Here is a 16,371-nt window from a genome sequence, read left to right as displayed (position 1 = left end):
GTAATGTTAACATATAAAGCTAAATAGTTTATTTAAGTAATTAGATCTGCTATGGCACATTCATGACAAATTATATTGTCTTGGTTAATGTCAAGTTGTTATAACAGGCTCATCTTAAACTGTGTCAACTTTGTTGTAAAAACAATATAACTGGCCGGATGAGACTTAACGACAACAGTCATAAACATTAATAAAGCCTCCTCCATGTTCCTGACAGGTATCATGTCATGGTTATGACGGTGTGATGTCAGTCTTATGCACATCACTTAAAATAAAATGTTAACCAGCTGCCTGTCATGGACATAATCACTGAACATTGTAATTTAACACATATCTGTTATTGAGATTTGATATTGTATATACTGTATTTTATTTGCCACTTAAAAGAAAGAGCTCGGGTTAAGAGCAACTGATCTTTACCATTAAGCCCCTTTATATTTTTGGCGTTGTGTATATTTTGGATTTTGTTGATTTGGGATATCTGTTTTGTGATATTTTTATACTTGCGCCATCATTGATGTATTTATATTTGAACCTGCTCCTACTTTGTACCGCATCTGCTGCCTGATGATTTTGTTCAGGTTAAATAAAGTTCTATCTTATTTTGGGAGAAATATCAAGAAACATCATCGCAGCTGTTGGCTCTTCTTGATCTTCTTGGCAAAACTGATCTGGCACCGAGTTGGAGATTAAAAACCAAGATAGCACTTCACAACATCAAAGAAAGTTGAGACCATAGCAGACCAAATTTTCTCTCTGCCTGTGGACTGCGGTGCTTTATAATTGCAAGGTACTGTCTGTGCACAACGTGTTCATCTCCATTCTCATTTTGTGATGAAGAGCTGCAAGAAGTCATCATAAAAATCCCTGTTTCCTTTCAGCAATGTTTCCATGGTAGAGTCAAAACCTGCTCTTTCTCCAGTGGCTAATATCATATGTTCTGTAAATATATAAGAGGTATTCAGTTGGGAAATTCATTGCCATGGCAACAGTTTCTCTTCATAGTGTTGAGTGCTGGCAGTCAGTAAGCATAGTGTGTATGCATGTGTCAGTGTGTGTGACTAAGAGTAAGTTCGAGAAGAGGATAAATTCATATGCAAATGTAACAAAAAGAGAGAAAAGGGACAGAGAAAAGTAACAATATGTATTGCTGTTTAGAAAGAATAAAATGTGTCTTACTAAGCAGACTCTGACCGTATCATACAATTTGACAACCCCTTATTTATTTAAATTCAGGTTCATGAGTTGTAGCCTTTGTTTACACAAACGTACATAATTTTATGTCATCCTACTCTTAGATTCAGATTGATCTCCTTTATTTGTTTATTTATTTGTTCACTATATACACATCTATATTACATTTGTGATTTTTTATCTAATAGTCTTTATTTTGAAAATGTCCCCTTTCTTTATTAATTTGTTTTTTTTGATACTGTTCCGATCCCAAATACAGTGCACATATAATTTTATACTTCTCTCATATTATGAAAATCAGCGATGACATAACAGTATACTGGATGTGTATTTTTCTTTGGCTCAATTTCAATCAGTGTATTGCTCTGACTATCATATCATGCCAAGCTGACTTGAAAGACGTCATTTACCATGTTTTTAGCCTAAATCTTCACTGTAGATCCTCAGCTTGGAGCCACATTCAAGTGTCTGTACACATCGTTTGAACTGGCGCGCATAAGTGAACGACATGTTGGGCTTTAGGAGACTTGGATTACACCAAACAAGCAGTACGGAGGCACTTTATGTTTTTTTTTTTTTTGGTAGTTTGAAGATTTGAAAACTGGTCCCCATTCACTTCATTTGTTTGGATGATTCTGCGATGTTGTTTTCCTGTGAGACCCCAGCAGTGTTTTGTGGACTAAAGATCTAAACCCGACCTTCATTCTGCATGAGGCTGAGTGACTGAATTTTCATTTTTGATTGAACCACCTATTTACTGTCAGTATGTCAGCAGATAATGGGATTTCCTGACTATATGATTAAAAGATATGAACTAACAGAAGTGAGAAAGAGGGAGAGAAGAAGAGATGACACAAGGATTTAGAGAGAAAAAGAGAAACAGAACAATTGACAAGAATTCTGTGTTTTCATTTGTAGCTTTAATCTTGTTTCACACATTTTTGTCATCAGACTAATTGTTATTTTCCTCGTGGCTTGGTAAGCACTTTCTTTCTGATCTTGTGCTTGTTTTGGAGAAGCAGCGGGCCATCCTGTGACCAGGGGGGTCCCACGTTTGATTCCAGTTCCCACGAGCCGCCCACAGTTTCACCCTGTACTGCACTGAAGCGAAGTTGAGAAAAAGGCCCTGGATCTCTGCCAGCTCCTCCTGGGAGAGTTGCTGCCGACATCAAACTCAGACCTGCTGCTGCAGGAGGTCCTCAGATGAAAAGCAAAAACTTCCACCTTGGAGACTTTAAAGCAATGCATCTGGGGCTCAGTTCACTTCTGATTCAAATGTTGTCCTTTAAAAATGAACATATGGACTGTTGATAACCATTTGCAACACTATTTGACACACTGGAAACAGGGAGTGAAATGAGGAGTTTGTCATCAAATGTAATAATAAAATACAGGAAATATTTCCAATGAAATAGAGAAGAGGTTCGCATAAACACATATCATCCCATGTTACAATGAAAATGCAGAGAGCTGCAGAGAAATAATCTATAGGATTATAGTATTATGACCACAAAAGATAAGGTGTAATCCATCAGTTTCACCATCAATAATGTGGTGAGTGTTGCTGTCTGGCAGAGTGTATTTCTTCATACCACCAACAGGAGGCGCCAACACACTTTTAACATTCCCTTATGGGTATCTGCTGAATTAAACAGTATTTAAAATATGAACATAAAATAAAAAATACTCAGAGGATGAGTAAGTCTGAAATTCTAATAAGACATTTGATGCTGAACATTTCAGTCATTACATGTGGTCAAATATTTCAGAAAAAATTGTTTGTTTGTTTATTAATTTGTTCATTCATTCATTCATTCATTTATTTACATACTTGTTTATCTGTCACAGACATTGCAACAGGTTACAATAACATGAGAGATGACAGATGTGTTTCATAGGCTCATTTGTGACCCCTGTCCTTGCATAATGATCTTTATATAACACTTTTAAAAGGTATGAGAGCTGCATAACATGGAGGCAATATAACAACAGAAAGCCAAAACAGTGAGGCCAAACACAAGCAAGACAAAATTAAGCTAAAATTTGATAAAACTAAGACACAAGCAAAAGGCACTAAAACATAATAAAAAGTAGACAAAACAGTATCACTGTCAGTTTTAGCAATTAGAAAAGTTGCGCTGTGATGTCATTGGTATCATACCACAGACATAACATGCCAGAGTTGTAGCTAAAACTTGGTTTAAAGACTAATGCTTATCCTTGTCTTGTTTTTGAGGAGTGCCTTCACACCCATATATTGTCTGGACTGGTCCCACAGAGGTTTCTGCTGGAAAGTGCATAATGTGCAGGGCCTTGCACAACTTGCTTAGTGTGCATACAGGAACAACCAGCTCTGGTAAAAAGCATCAAAGTTTGAGAGATGTAGCACACACAACCACTGAGTTGTTGTTGCTTAAACAAAAAGAGTTATTACCACCGCTGGTCTCCCCTATCTCATGTGCATGTCTGTGTGCACAAATGCATGAAATATAATACTCTTTAAAGGTCTCAGAATATAAATCCATGGTATAAATACACTGAGTTCAAACCATCTTTGAAAGACATTGACACATTACTAGACACTCATAATCAACTTTAGGCAAAACAAGATGTATAACACATTACTTTACAATAAAGGCTTCACTCCATATCCTATTTATAACTGAGCAAAATTAATTACATCATTTTTAGTATTTTTTTTCCCAGACATGCACTAGCTTTTAATTACCAGTAGATGTCACCCACATGCAGCCTGAGAAAACAAAGTGAGCCTCCTGCCTCTGTGTGAGCTCAAACATACTGATAATGTACAGAAAACTAAAAATATTTTAAGGGTACTTATAAAACCCAAGACCAGGCAGTTATGACTTAGAGTTTAAGTTAATATTTGTTGTTAACCTAAAAAAAACAACACAAAAACTCTCCACATTTTCCTCTTTAAATCAGATCTCCCAGCCTGAATAAAGTGATACAATTAACCAGATAAATAAATACAATACAATAAACCAATCTCATTATTTGTTAAATGTAAAACTAAGTTTTAATACATTGTCGGGGGAAAATCAACATTAATTTGCTCACTATAGTTTTAGATCCATACTGAGCTGTGGAAGGAACTGCATTATGAATTGTGCATATGATATAATAATATTGACAACTCAAAATTATAGAAAAAAATAATCATCATCATATCATTATAATCATAATCAGTGTTACTTTGAAAAGAACACATGAGTCCCTGGAAATAAATTTCATTACAGCATGAAAAAAGAAAAAAGAAAAGAAAAGAGAGCTGATCAAGCTTTTTCAGTTGTTGTCCCCAAATGATGGATTACTTTACCTTTAGATCTCCCCCTTACACTGATATATTTAAAAACCCGTCTAAAGACTTGTCTCTTTTCTTTGACCTCTCAGTCTTCCTTTTGAAGATATGACCACACACTGGTTTTTATTTGTTTATATTATATTTTGTTGTGAGTCTACAGCTGTATGTGTTAAAATTTTATCAAGTTATACTATATATCCCCTTATTCATGTCTGTAGTTTTACTGGTCATTCATGTGTTTTTATTTGTTGTTTAGTGTGAAGCACTTTGGTCAAATTTTCTTCTTTTTAAACATGCTTGACCATTTATATCATATAATCAGACTGCCACATTTAGAAATAATAATGTCCTTTTTGGATTAAAACACTAAATTAATAGAACTGAATGAGCACCTCTTTATATTTGTGTCCTTCAGGATAATAACAACATGTTGGGGTGTGACCCTACAGTTTTCACCAGCAGAGGATGGGGATGAACAGCCATGACCAGATACACTTTGATCGACTCATTGGTTAACAAAAAAAGAAAAAAAAAGGTGAGCCAATAAACCGAACCCCACTAACATTATGGTGGCGATAAGCCTTCCCCTTTTCTATTTTCTCATTCTTATTTTCTCTCTCCCTCGCTTTCTCTTGTGCTGCCCCATCTTCTGGCCCCTCTTTGCAATCTGTGCCTCTGCCACCTTTGGCACCAGCCCGCCCACCGGCACCTGTGCCAAGCCTGGCAACCCAAACCAAGACGCTCGGCTTGGCTCAGTTCAATTGACTCGTTTAGGCAATTGCACCCTGACTCTGATCTTTATGGCGGGTCCCTTATTTATCCCAGGCCTTTGTGTTTCCTGTCTTATGAATTTCTACAGAGACTGACTTGCTCCTATTGGCCTATTTGGGGTATTTATTTAATTGTATGACTAAAATATTCTGTAAATTATGTGGATTATGTTTAGATTTCCTTATCCAACAGTCATTAGCCTATAAGCAGCCTAATCCTGTAACAATCCAATAATATGTGAATGATTTCACTTTAAAAATGGATCATTATAGGATTGCCTTAATTATTGTTTTCCTAAACCATCTATATGAGATTAACCCCGTTTTTCCCAAAGATGGAGGCTAACAGAAGCCGCTTGAATCCAGTGCGTTGGGTTTTTTGTGCCATTCACTCCTTATTCCATTTTCTCTTTCAGCTCAGTGACAGATGGCGAGTCCCTCTCCCCCAGGGGGAAGCCAGTCTCTGTGAATGCGGCCGCATGTCAATCACCGGCTCTCATGTGATGGCTCTTGCCAATGACGTGCCAGCCATATGGGCCTGGCATCAGAGCTGGTATGTAACCCACCCAGTCCTGCCTCTGAGGTGCCACACGGCTCCCTCCCTCCCTCCACGCGTTTGGGCTGGGGATAGCAGCAGTAACAGCAGCAGTAGAAGAAGAGGAAGGAGCAGCAGAGAGACAGAGCAGGGTGGAGGAGAGGAGAGGAGGAGAGGAAGGTGTGAGAGCATCCGTGCAGGGCGTGTGGATGTGATGCCCACCCGGAGAGAGATGGTGTAAACAAACCCGCTTTGCCCCGTCACTGAGCTCCACCGCGGAGGTAAGGTTATACCGCATTCCCAATCAATACTAACCTATCAGATCGATCAGATAAGGATCAAGATATGTTTTTGTCTTTGTGTTAACGCCTGTTGTGTTGAGGGAGGAATGAGAGGCAGAAATAATTGCATGTATCAAAATAAGGGTCTTTTAGCTCAATTCTCGTATCTTTTTTTCTCTCTTACGCGACACAATCAGATAGATTTTTATCTCTTTATGGCTCGTCTGATCGAAGATATTGATCAACTCGCGTTTAATTTGATAGATTTTGTTTAACCGTTTAGAGAAATCTACAAACCCACGTTTTCAGAGACTCAACTCTGGCACTTTTGTGTCCACAATTTGATATGTATTACCCCAGAAAGGGAACACTGGAGAGTGTATTTTGTTAGATTTTTTCAAATGTGTGTGTTATGTGTTTCGTGTGTGTGTGTGTGTGTGTGTGTGTGTGTGTGTGTGTGTGTGTGTGTGTGTTCCTGCACGACGACGCGCGTCAGCAGAGCACTGTGGGGGTAGAATTCTCCATAGAGATACACAGGCTAATTGACAAGGTATTGGTTGGCATTAATTACATTGTGCTTACAAGATTAGAAAAAATACGTCCTTGGACCTCAAGCGCACAGCTGAGCTCAGATTACTGCCAAACATCTGCAGAGATTTAAGGATATTATAGTTTTCATATTTTGGTTTTAAATTTCGGTGTTTAATAAATAACGTTAGTCTGTTTAGACTTGAATAGTAGGCAATTACTCGCTGTGATACAATGAATCTACAGGAAAAAAAAAAAACTTACGATGAGTGAGCGATCAAACAAATCATGATGATAAAGTCTTTAATTAAAACGTGGCCTTGTGACCGTTTAAACGCAGCTTTGATTAACCTAAAAACCTGCATTTTTAATTAAGTAAAAGGGAGGCGTCGGTTATATTTAAAAAGTCAGTCCAAGACTATATCTAAAGGACAGTCCATCGCTTTCTTTTAGACTTGAAACCAGTCAGTAAAACGTCAGAAAACGTTTTTTTTTTTTCCTGTGGCCTGCGTGGCTTCGAGTCGTGTCCAAAATGGGCTTCATGCACCTGCAAAGGCTCTGGTCCTGAAGAAATATTTCAACATCTTTCTTATTCTTTCACTTTCTGAAATATCTGCGATGTTATTTTTCACGCAGGGTTTTTTTTTTTTTTTTTTTTTACAGAAATCTTTTCAAGTGAATAAAGTCATTTTGAAAACTGCTAATTCAGAGACAATAAAATACATTTGTTTTGGATCCTGTGGTCCAGTCTGCGGGCCTGGCAGTGCTGGAATTTCTCCAGGTTGGTAATTTATAGGACTGAGGAGGATCCCGCACTCTTTAATGTGTCCCTGGGGGCCCATCTGAAGCAGGCCGGCAGCACCGCTCCCTCCATGGGCCGGATTGCTGGAGGGGCGCAGACCGAGGCACATGTGGAGGCCGAGGAGTAGCCCACACTGTTGCTATATGCCTTTAAAGATACCATTTCTTTAATAATGAAAAAGACGACTCATTGTGTTTTTTGGAGGGGGGATGTCCGAAATAAAAAATTGGGAAAAGGTCTAACCTGCATCATACACAAACCTTTACAACTGAGATTTCTACATGTTTTAAGGCCCAATTTTCACACTTGAATTCAGCCTCATAATTACAGGATTCGTGCCGAATAAACATTAAACTGTGGTTTAATTTTTTCCCACGTAATGTGACAAAATGTTTGCCTTTAATCACACATATTTCAGACAGCCTGCCTGAAAAATTCTCTACGAGATGAAAGAAGCATGTCTGATATAAACGAATATCAAAAGAAGTCCTGTCGTTTGTTATTTGGGTTGGAGTATTTCCATAATTCTGAAAAGCAATAAGGCACTACTTTTTGCCCATCGAAACAGTGGTCGGTATACCCGCTTAATGAGTTAAATGATTCGTCAGCGGAATGATACCTGTGTGATTGAACTCGCACTTGAACAGTAAAGACAGTTCAACTGTTTCTACTGCTGTTAATGTAAGTGAAGAAAATAACAGCCTTCAATTAAAAAACTGATAAAACCACAGACTGTTTAAATAGTGTATGAACATTTACGGAATAATAATTATGGTCTATTTCCTCTGGGTGTGGGACATACAGTCTTGCAGGAGCTCACTGAGGCTCTGACAGCGCACCTATGGGTGCGTAAGCAGCAGCAGGGTGCAGAACAGTCCAGTTAAAGCTCCACTCTGTCTCTTGCAGGTTGCTGCAACCATGTTGAGTCGTCTGTTCAGCGAGGTGCTGCCGGACGTCCAGAGGCTCGCGGCTGACTGGGTGGAGGACACCGAGCACGACGAGTGCAAGGCCAAGGACGAGGACCACGAGGCGTGTCCACTCGGGGATGACGAGCTGGACGAGCCGCTGGAGGGGAGCAGCCGAGCGGAGTCCGAGATGGCCGGAGACGACGATGAGGATGACGACGCGGAAGAAGAGGAGTGCGAGGACGAGAACAGCGGAGACAAACCCAAGAAGCGCGGCCCAAAGAAGCGCAAGATGACGGCGGCGCGCATGGAGCGCTCCAAGATGCGGCGCATGAAGGCGAACGCGCGGGAACGTACGCGCATGCACGACTTGAATTCTGCGCTGGACAATCTGCGCAAAGTGGTGCCGTGCTACTCCAAAACCCAAAAACTCTCAAAGATTGAGACTCTGAGGCTGGCCAAGAATTATATTCTAGCGCTTGGGGAGATTTTACGCAACGGGAAGCGTCCAGATGTGGTGACCTACGTGCAGATGTTGTGTAAAGGCCTGTCCCAGCCCACCACCAACCTGGTGGCAGGCTGTCTGCAGCTCAACACCAGGAACTTCCTGACGGAGCAGTGCTCAGATGGAGCCCGCTTCCACATGCCCAGCTCTCCTTTCTCCGTCCACCCCTACTCCTACCGCTGCTCCCGCCTCTCCAGCCCGCACTACCAGCCCGGGGCCGGGGCCATCAACCTGCGGAGTCACTCCTACGGCTCCGGGTACGAGGCCGTGTACCCTCCGGGCGGCACGTCCCCTGACTATAGCAGCCCGGACTACGAGGGCCAGCACAGCCCGCCCGTGTGTCTGAACGGCGGGCTGGCCGGGAGACAGCAGGAGTCCTCAGAGACAGACAGGAACTATCATTACTCTATGCATTATTCCGGACTGGCCACGTCTCGCCCCGGTCACAGCCTCCAATTTGGGCCCTCGGGAGCGCGCAGCGGAGGTGCGCACTCGGAAAACATTCCACCTTTCCACGACGTGCACTTGCACCACGACAGGGCGCCTCCGTACGAGGATCTCAATGCTTTTTTCCACAACTGAACCCCTTTCAATCAGACGTATTGATCTCATATTGACAATCCTATGACGTGTTAATATTGTTTGGGAAACAAGAGCTCCTGAGAGGATGAGAAGTGACAGAAAGAGTCCCTGATTCCCTTCTGTATTCTACTGATGTCATCCTCATCCCTATACTGTTGTACTTCCTATCAAAGTGTGTCCAGTAATATCATCTGTATGCAGAATGAGTGCAACTGACATAAACTGACCATGTATAGGCCGAAACATGTTATGACACCAACAACAGAAATAAAAAATGTTTTATAATTGTCTGAAATGATTGAATAGATCTTCTTCTGAACATCAGGTGTGGACTTGGAGGCCTCAAGACTTTTTTTTTAAAATCAATTAATCTTCGATAAAAAGAAAAAAAAAAAAAAATTGAACTCAAGTTGAAAAAAAAAAAACTCCGGCAGAGTTCAAAATCACCAGGAATCTTTGGCTGCTTGTCAAGATTTTTTTTAAATCAAATATCAAACAAACATGGACAGCGGTTTCAAGAGGCATGTCAAAATGATTTATTCATTTATTTTTTGTTTTGTGTTTTATTTAAATAAAACACTAAAATCGCTCTTCAGATGGTTTAGCTCAGGAGATTGTGCAGTCTCCCTTATTAATACAGTAGATGACGTTAATATGACAAAGGTATGTTTCTTAATCTGTTTTTCTGGTCAATATATTTTAATTCTATCTAAATTAATATAGAATAATCTGAAATAACACCCTGTATGTTGAGCATGATTGAGAAATCTGGAGATTGATCCCGTTTTTAGCTTCACATATTAAGAATCTACAGGCCTGGTTAAACAAAGTGATTGACATGAGGCCATTAATACACAACAAAGAATTTAAAAATTATAAGGTATAAATAAGTGGCCTGGCCTGTTACATCAAAAATATCTAAAGAACAGAGCAAAAGAACACTAAAAAATGAAGTGAAGGCCTACTGGAGAGGCTAATTATGTAAACAACTACTTATAATTGAAGTTAAATTTGACCAAATGCCTGTAACCAAATAATCATCAACACTGGATATTGGACAATTAAGATGCCAAAATCAAACAAATTTGTTAAAGAAATTGTTAGAATGCACATTTAAAAATGTATCAGCTTTGAAATGTTTATGATGAAAGAATCAGTATTTTTTTAGATCAAAATAATGCACTTTCTCTTTTAATCTCACATCCCAGCTTTGACATTAATTCAACTTTGAGTTTCTAAGTGGCCTTACCATCCATTGTACGCTCTTAAATGTACAAAAGGTGTGTTTCTTTACACATAACCATGGGTGAAATTACAGAATTAGTTAGACTGAGATGCTGTGCATATTATCCAGCTGGACTACAGCAACGACATGGGAATAAATGTGTGTTGCATTAATGCACATGCATCATGAAAAATATATGTTCATGTAAAGTAATTTGAAATTCCAGACCTGTTCATGAGAGAACTGCTGCTTAAAGGTATTAGGACATTTTGTGCTTATATTTCTTATTTTAACAGAAAAGTATTTGAAGTATTGTGCATTGATTCAGTCAACAAAACAACCGATATGTGGCAGAAAATGACCAGAACATCTTAAACTGGCATGAGCTTTCTGAAAGATCAAAATCAACCAGACATTTTAACACTTTAGATACATTCAACAGTTAATTTAAGCGATATGTTAGAAACTGTGCAAAAGGCCTCAGCCACTCAGAGCGAACGACAGAAAAAGAACCGACACTTGACACAAAGTGCATTTTTAGATGAAGGAGCTCAGTTTGGTCTCCAGTACAGTGAGAGTGGATGTGGGCCTGGTCTCAGCAGCATGGTTTGATTCAAACCACACACCTCTCAGACTTCACAGGTGAGTGTAAATAATACAATTTTATCACTTATATGTGCATAATAATTCATTCAAATATAAGTATGAACAAAAAATGACTAAATGAGTACCTGTTTGATGAATCCTTTTATTTATTTTTTTAAGAAGCCTGGATGTGAAAACTGATATTTTCACCCAACCTGCTTGTTTCACACTTATGAAAATATTAAATACAGGCTGTTCAAAATTGCAAGAGATGCACTTGTTATAGCATATACGGTATTTTAAACAACAGCCATATTTAAATTTAATATCTGACTGATCAAGTTCATGTATTTAGACTCGATCACATCATTGGTGATCTCTGAAATCACTAGTCGGAGCAGGCTCCATCTTTGGACCACTGCCCTGGGTCCCATATGTTGTTGTGGACGTCCAGGGGAAATCAGCACCGGGCACCGCAGGGTGGAAACCGTCCCATCCAGCACTGACCCAGGCAAAAAAAAAAAAAGAGAGAAATGCAAGCAAATTCTACATGCAAAAATATGCATTTATTACAGTGATAACATTTTGTTTTGTTTTGTTTTACATTTTTAATATGATTTAATTTTTGCCTCAGTGGCCCATCTGACTCACCACATCAATGAAAGAGCTGCAGGTGCAAAATCAGGTGAATCAATGGCCCGTTGGTTTGAAATGAAGAAGCCCAGGGATGCCATAATGGACACACACACTCACACACTCACACACACCTCCCACCACATGTTATATATACACAGTCTAAATGGTTACTACCAACAACAATAATAGATAAATACATAATTAACAAAAGAAACAAATTTAAATGCCTCATGTAAAAATTGGACAGGCTGCATTTTTTGTGATAATCAAGGGCAAACAAGTAAAAAGCTGCTTTTATTGATTATTTTATAGACTATATATTTTATCACCTTATATGTTGTTTCTCATAATAACAGGTTTGCTTTTCTGCTCCTAAAATTTACATCTATAGCATGTAGCTTGTTTAAATCAGTTTATATATAATGTTATTAAACATTCATAACCTTGAATTTTTGTTTAAAAAAATAGTTCACTTCATAGGTGGTTAAATATGAAAAGAAAATTAAACTAGGTCACTTTCCCTTATAAAAATAGTATACTGATTGTAGTAAAGTTCACTTTAAAGAATATTAATAATTTAGAGGAAATGAAGAATCTGTTTACACTGCAAACTAGAGAGAAGATTGTAGGTGTATTATTAATTTTTTATAAGGTAACAAGACGTTTGTTAATTTGGTTATCTAGGACACAGTTATGTAAACAATTTAATTTGGTCAAATCTGAGTATTAAAAATGACTGAAGTTTGACATTTCTTCTCTCAGACAGACAAGCTATTAGGCCTATTTAAAAAAAAAAAGAAAGAAAAAAGAAATCATCCGTTTGTTTCAATAAACGCAAAAGTAAAGACACTTGTATGAGTGGTTGAAAACAAGTGTAAATATACAAATATTTAACATTTTGTTGTTTTGTAAAGGATATAATTATGGTCACCATAATCCTAGATATACTGACAGAAAATAATCTTTCTGTGATGTTTCCAGCCTCCCTCTGAGTCACGTTTAGTCCACTTAAGTTCCAGTCCCGTGTGAAGGGCAGGCCTCAAGGTGAGAGGCACATTTCTGATTTTTTCCTCACCTCTCAGTTTCAGACTGTGTGTTAGAGGGTTTTTTTTTTTTTTTTTTAGTGAGGAGGGGCGGCGGCTGGCAGAGGATTTGATAGCGGAGCGCGATCGGTGCCAAGTTGCTAAATGTCTGAGCACCAGTAAAGCCAGAGACCAGTAAAGCCCACCATCACCATCACCAACCCGGTGCCAGCTGCGCCACGTGGCAGCCAGGCGGCCCCTGCCAAAGTGGCCCTTGTGGGAGGGACCCAGTATTTCTTTCCTAATTCACTCAGCATCTGTTCATTATTCTCCTCCGTTAAAGGAGGATGAGTGTCCACACGACGCGGGCCCCAAAAAGAGACCTCCTTCTCCCGCCGGTCACGCACTTTTGCGTAACACTGCAGAGAGACCGACACATGAAACGAATCAGACATTTCTGCAGAGTGAAAGAGAGGTGTGTTTTTTAAGTTCAGTCACATGCAGCTCTAAAGTCTGCTGCAGAAGCGACTGACATTTAAACTCACCTGTGGGTCCAGACTCATTTAGAAAATTACGTTTTATCCAAAAGCACAAGAAGGATTAATTCACTTGTTGTTGTTGTCATAATATGATAAATATTTTTATCATATTTATAAAAACGTGAGGCTATATTCCAGTCAATTAACCCTTGTTAATCCTTGAAGACCTGCGTGGATCTCGGACTGAACAATTTCTCGTTAGAATATATTTTTTATTCATATTTTTCTGAGCATACATTCAAAAAGGAAAATGGTTGTCTGTTTACTGCTGAATATATTTTGTAAAAATAGAAAAACAAATTAAAAAGTGATTACTTCAATTAATTTTATTTCCACATGATTACATGACTTTCTTTCAGCATTAAGCATTTTCAACTTTTTTTTTTTTTTTTAGAGTTAATTCAACTTACTTTCTTGAATTGGGTCCAAACTAATTTCATAGGGTTGGTCAGTAGTAAAATTACACCAGTAAATGAGATTGATCCAGTCCAGGTGCATTAACTTGGACCAACAGAAGTGCTTAATGCTGAAAGAAAGCCATTCAATCACATGTAAATACTTAACGGTATTTATTTAACTTGATTCAAAGAGGGTTTTTGTTTTTGGGTTTTGGTTTTTTCAGTGTAGATATACATGTCACCTTCCACATGTATGGGCAGACACAGGCACAAATACATCAAAAATTGCCTTGTTACAAATTACACGTACTTGCTAATCAAATGTATAAAAACAAGATAAATGTATTTAATTAAAATGCTTGTCATTTACAATTTGAAAATACAAAAATAGATTCTCTATCGATATTATCATATTTTAAGCATTTAGTAGCCTCAATGTAGGTGTTACCTTAACCCCTGTACGTAATAATTTACACTGCATGTAAATACTGTATCAGATTTGTGTGAAGTGGACTGTAAAGGGGAGACTCTTGGGCGCCCATAGACCCCATTTTCATTCAGATATCATGAGGAGCAGGGGGAGATGTAGAAGGGTGGCAGCTGTCAGATGCCTTGCCACCCTTACTGCCACCCCAGTTTTCTATCTATCTATCTATCTATCTATCTATCTATCTATCTATCTATCTATCTATCTATCTATCTATCTATCTATCTATCTATCTATCCATATGATAAGTTGTGGCTGGTCTGAAATTTACGAGCGTGCATTTGGCATCTGATGTCCAAGTGCAAGTGGATGCAGCGGGAGTTGATGCTTTCCTCACCCAACTCCACAAACCATCCCAACAGGCAACATCTTATCTGCTGTAGGGCTGTTATTTTAGATTAATTAAAAACCCCAAACACATTAAATAGTCTTAATGCATATAATTTAGTGATATGTTCTGGCTACATCTGTTCAATGAAAGAAGACATGCATTTGTAAAAATGTTTGGTAATAAAACAGTTTATTTCTGTTGCCACCTTTAGATATTTAACATCAAGTGCCACGATAAAGTTTTTAAGTCAAAATAACTGAACATCGGAGATTTTGCATACAAATCTTGATATTGATATTGAATGTGTGAATATGTGATTGTTTGCAATTGAATCTATATATATATATATATGATTATATATTACGGTGGCCGACAAGTGCAAACGCGCTGCATATACAGACAGGCGTTGCAAATACAGAAACGTGCTGCATATAAGAAAACAGATGCAAAAGGAAAACGCTGCAAATACAGAAACGCGCTGCATAAACAGAAACGTGCTGCAAATACAGAAACGCGCTGCATATAGGAAAACAGATGCAAAACGAAAACGCTGCAAATACAGAAACGCGCTGCAAATGAGAAAACAAATGCAAAAAGAAAACGCCGCATATACAGAAACGTGCTGCAAATGAGAAAACAAATGCAAAACGAAAACGCCGCATATACAGTCACACAACGGAAGTGCTCCAGGCCTCTAGGGGCAGTGCTGAGCTTTCCCCCGAGAGACAGACAACGGACGAATCAACCTGCGGAGGAGAGGAATAGGCCTACGTGAAAATATTATGGCACATATTGCTAGATAAAATCCTTACTGTCTGTTATGTATTATGCACTCCCTGTACTTTACTGTTGTTTTATGTATGAGTGTTGTCATGTTGCTTATATAATGTCATGTTTCTTTGTATGTCTTCAACATGACAATAAAGTTTGTTTAAAAAAATAATAAAATAAAATAAAATAAAAATCCTGAAAGGGGAAACGTAATTATGAAGAATAAACATCCCGTAACTGTTTTTTAAACTAAAAAAAAAAAAAGGAATAGGCCTATGTGAGAAGTAGAAAGTTATTGGTGAGAGGAAAATTGGAGGTGGGAGAGGCTACATGAAAAAGTACGGGGTTTTTTTTCTTTTTCTTTCTTTCTTTCTTTTTTCCACATGTTTTCCTCATCTTTTACTGTATTATGAAAGTGCAGCTGATTTACATTTTTACATTTTTGTTTGTTTGTCGGATTTACATTTTCTGATTTTTTGCCTCTCCCGCCTCCAATTTTCCTCTCACCAATAACTTTCTTCTTCTCACGTAGGCCTATTCCTCTCCTCCGCAGGTTGATTCATCCGTTGTCTGTCTCTCGGGGGAAAGCTCAGCACTGCCCCTAGAGGCCTGGAGCACTTCCGTTGTGTGACTGTATATGCGGCGTTTTCGTTTTGCATTTGTTTTCTCATTTGCAGCGCGTTTCTGTATTTGCAGCATTTTCGTTTTGCATCTGTTTTCCTATATGCAGCGCGTTTCTGTATTTGCAGCGATTTCGTTTTGCATCTGTTTTCCTATATGCAGCGCGTTTCTGTATTTGCAGCACGTTTCTGTTTATGCAGCGCGTTTCTGTATTTGCAGCGATTTCGTTTTGCATCTGTTTTCCTATATGCAGCGCGTTTCTGTATTTGCAGCACATTTCTGTTTATGCAGCGCGTTTCTGTATTTGCAGCGATTTCGTTTTGCATCTG

General features: G+C 38.7%; 1 pseudogene across 1 annotated transcript; it reads left to right on the top strand.

The window, feature by feature from the left end:
• Positions 1-5,705: 5,705 nt before the first annotated feature.
• Positions 5,706-9,722, top strand: LOC146312075 (neurogenic differentiation factor 2 pseudogene; annotated as a pseudogene). Its single transcript, XR_014772233.1, has 2 exons — positions 5,706-6,105; positions 8,342-9,722. The product of XR_014772233.1 is annotated as a neurogenic differentiation factor 2 pseudogene (transcript).
• The last annotated feature ends 6,649 nt before the right edge of the window (positions 9,723-16,371 follow it).

Source organism: Lutjanus erythropterus, chromosome 17, assembly GCF_056507025.1.
Source record: "Lutjanus erythropterus isolate fLutEry1 chromosome 17, fLutEry1.hap2, whole genome shotgun sequence".
In the NCBI taxonomy this organism is placed as follows: domain Eukaryota; kingdom Metazoa; phylum Chordata; class Actinopteri; order Lutjaniformes; family Lutjanidae; genus Lutjanus; species Lutjanus erythropterus.
The sequence above is the reverse complement of the archived record's forward strand: the minus strand, read 5'-3'. Positions and strand labels throughout refer to the sequence as shown.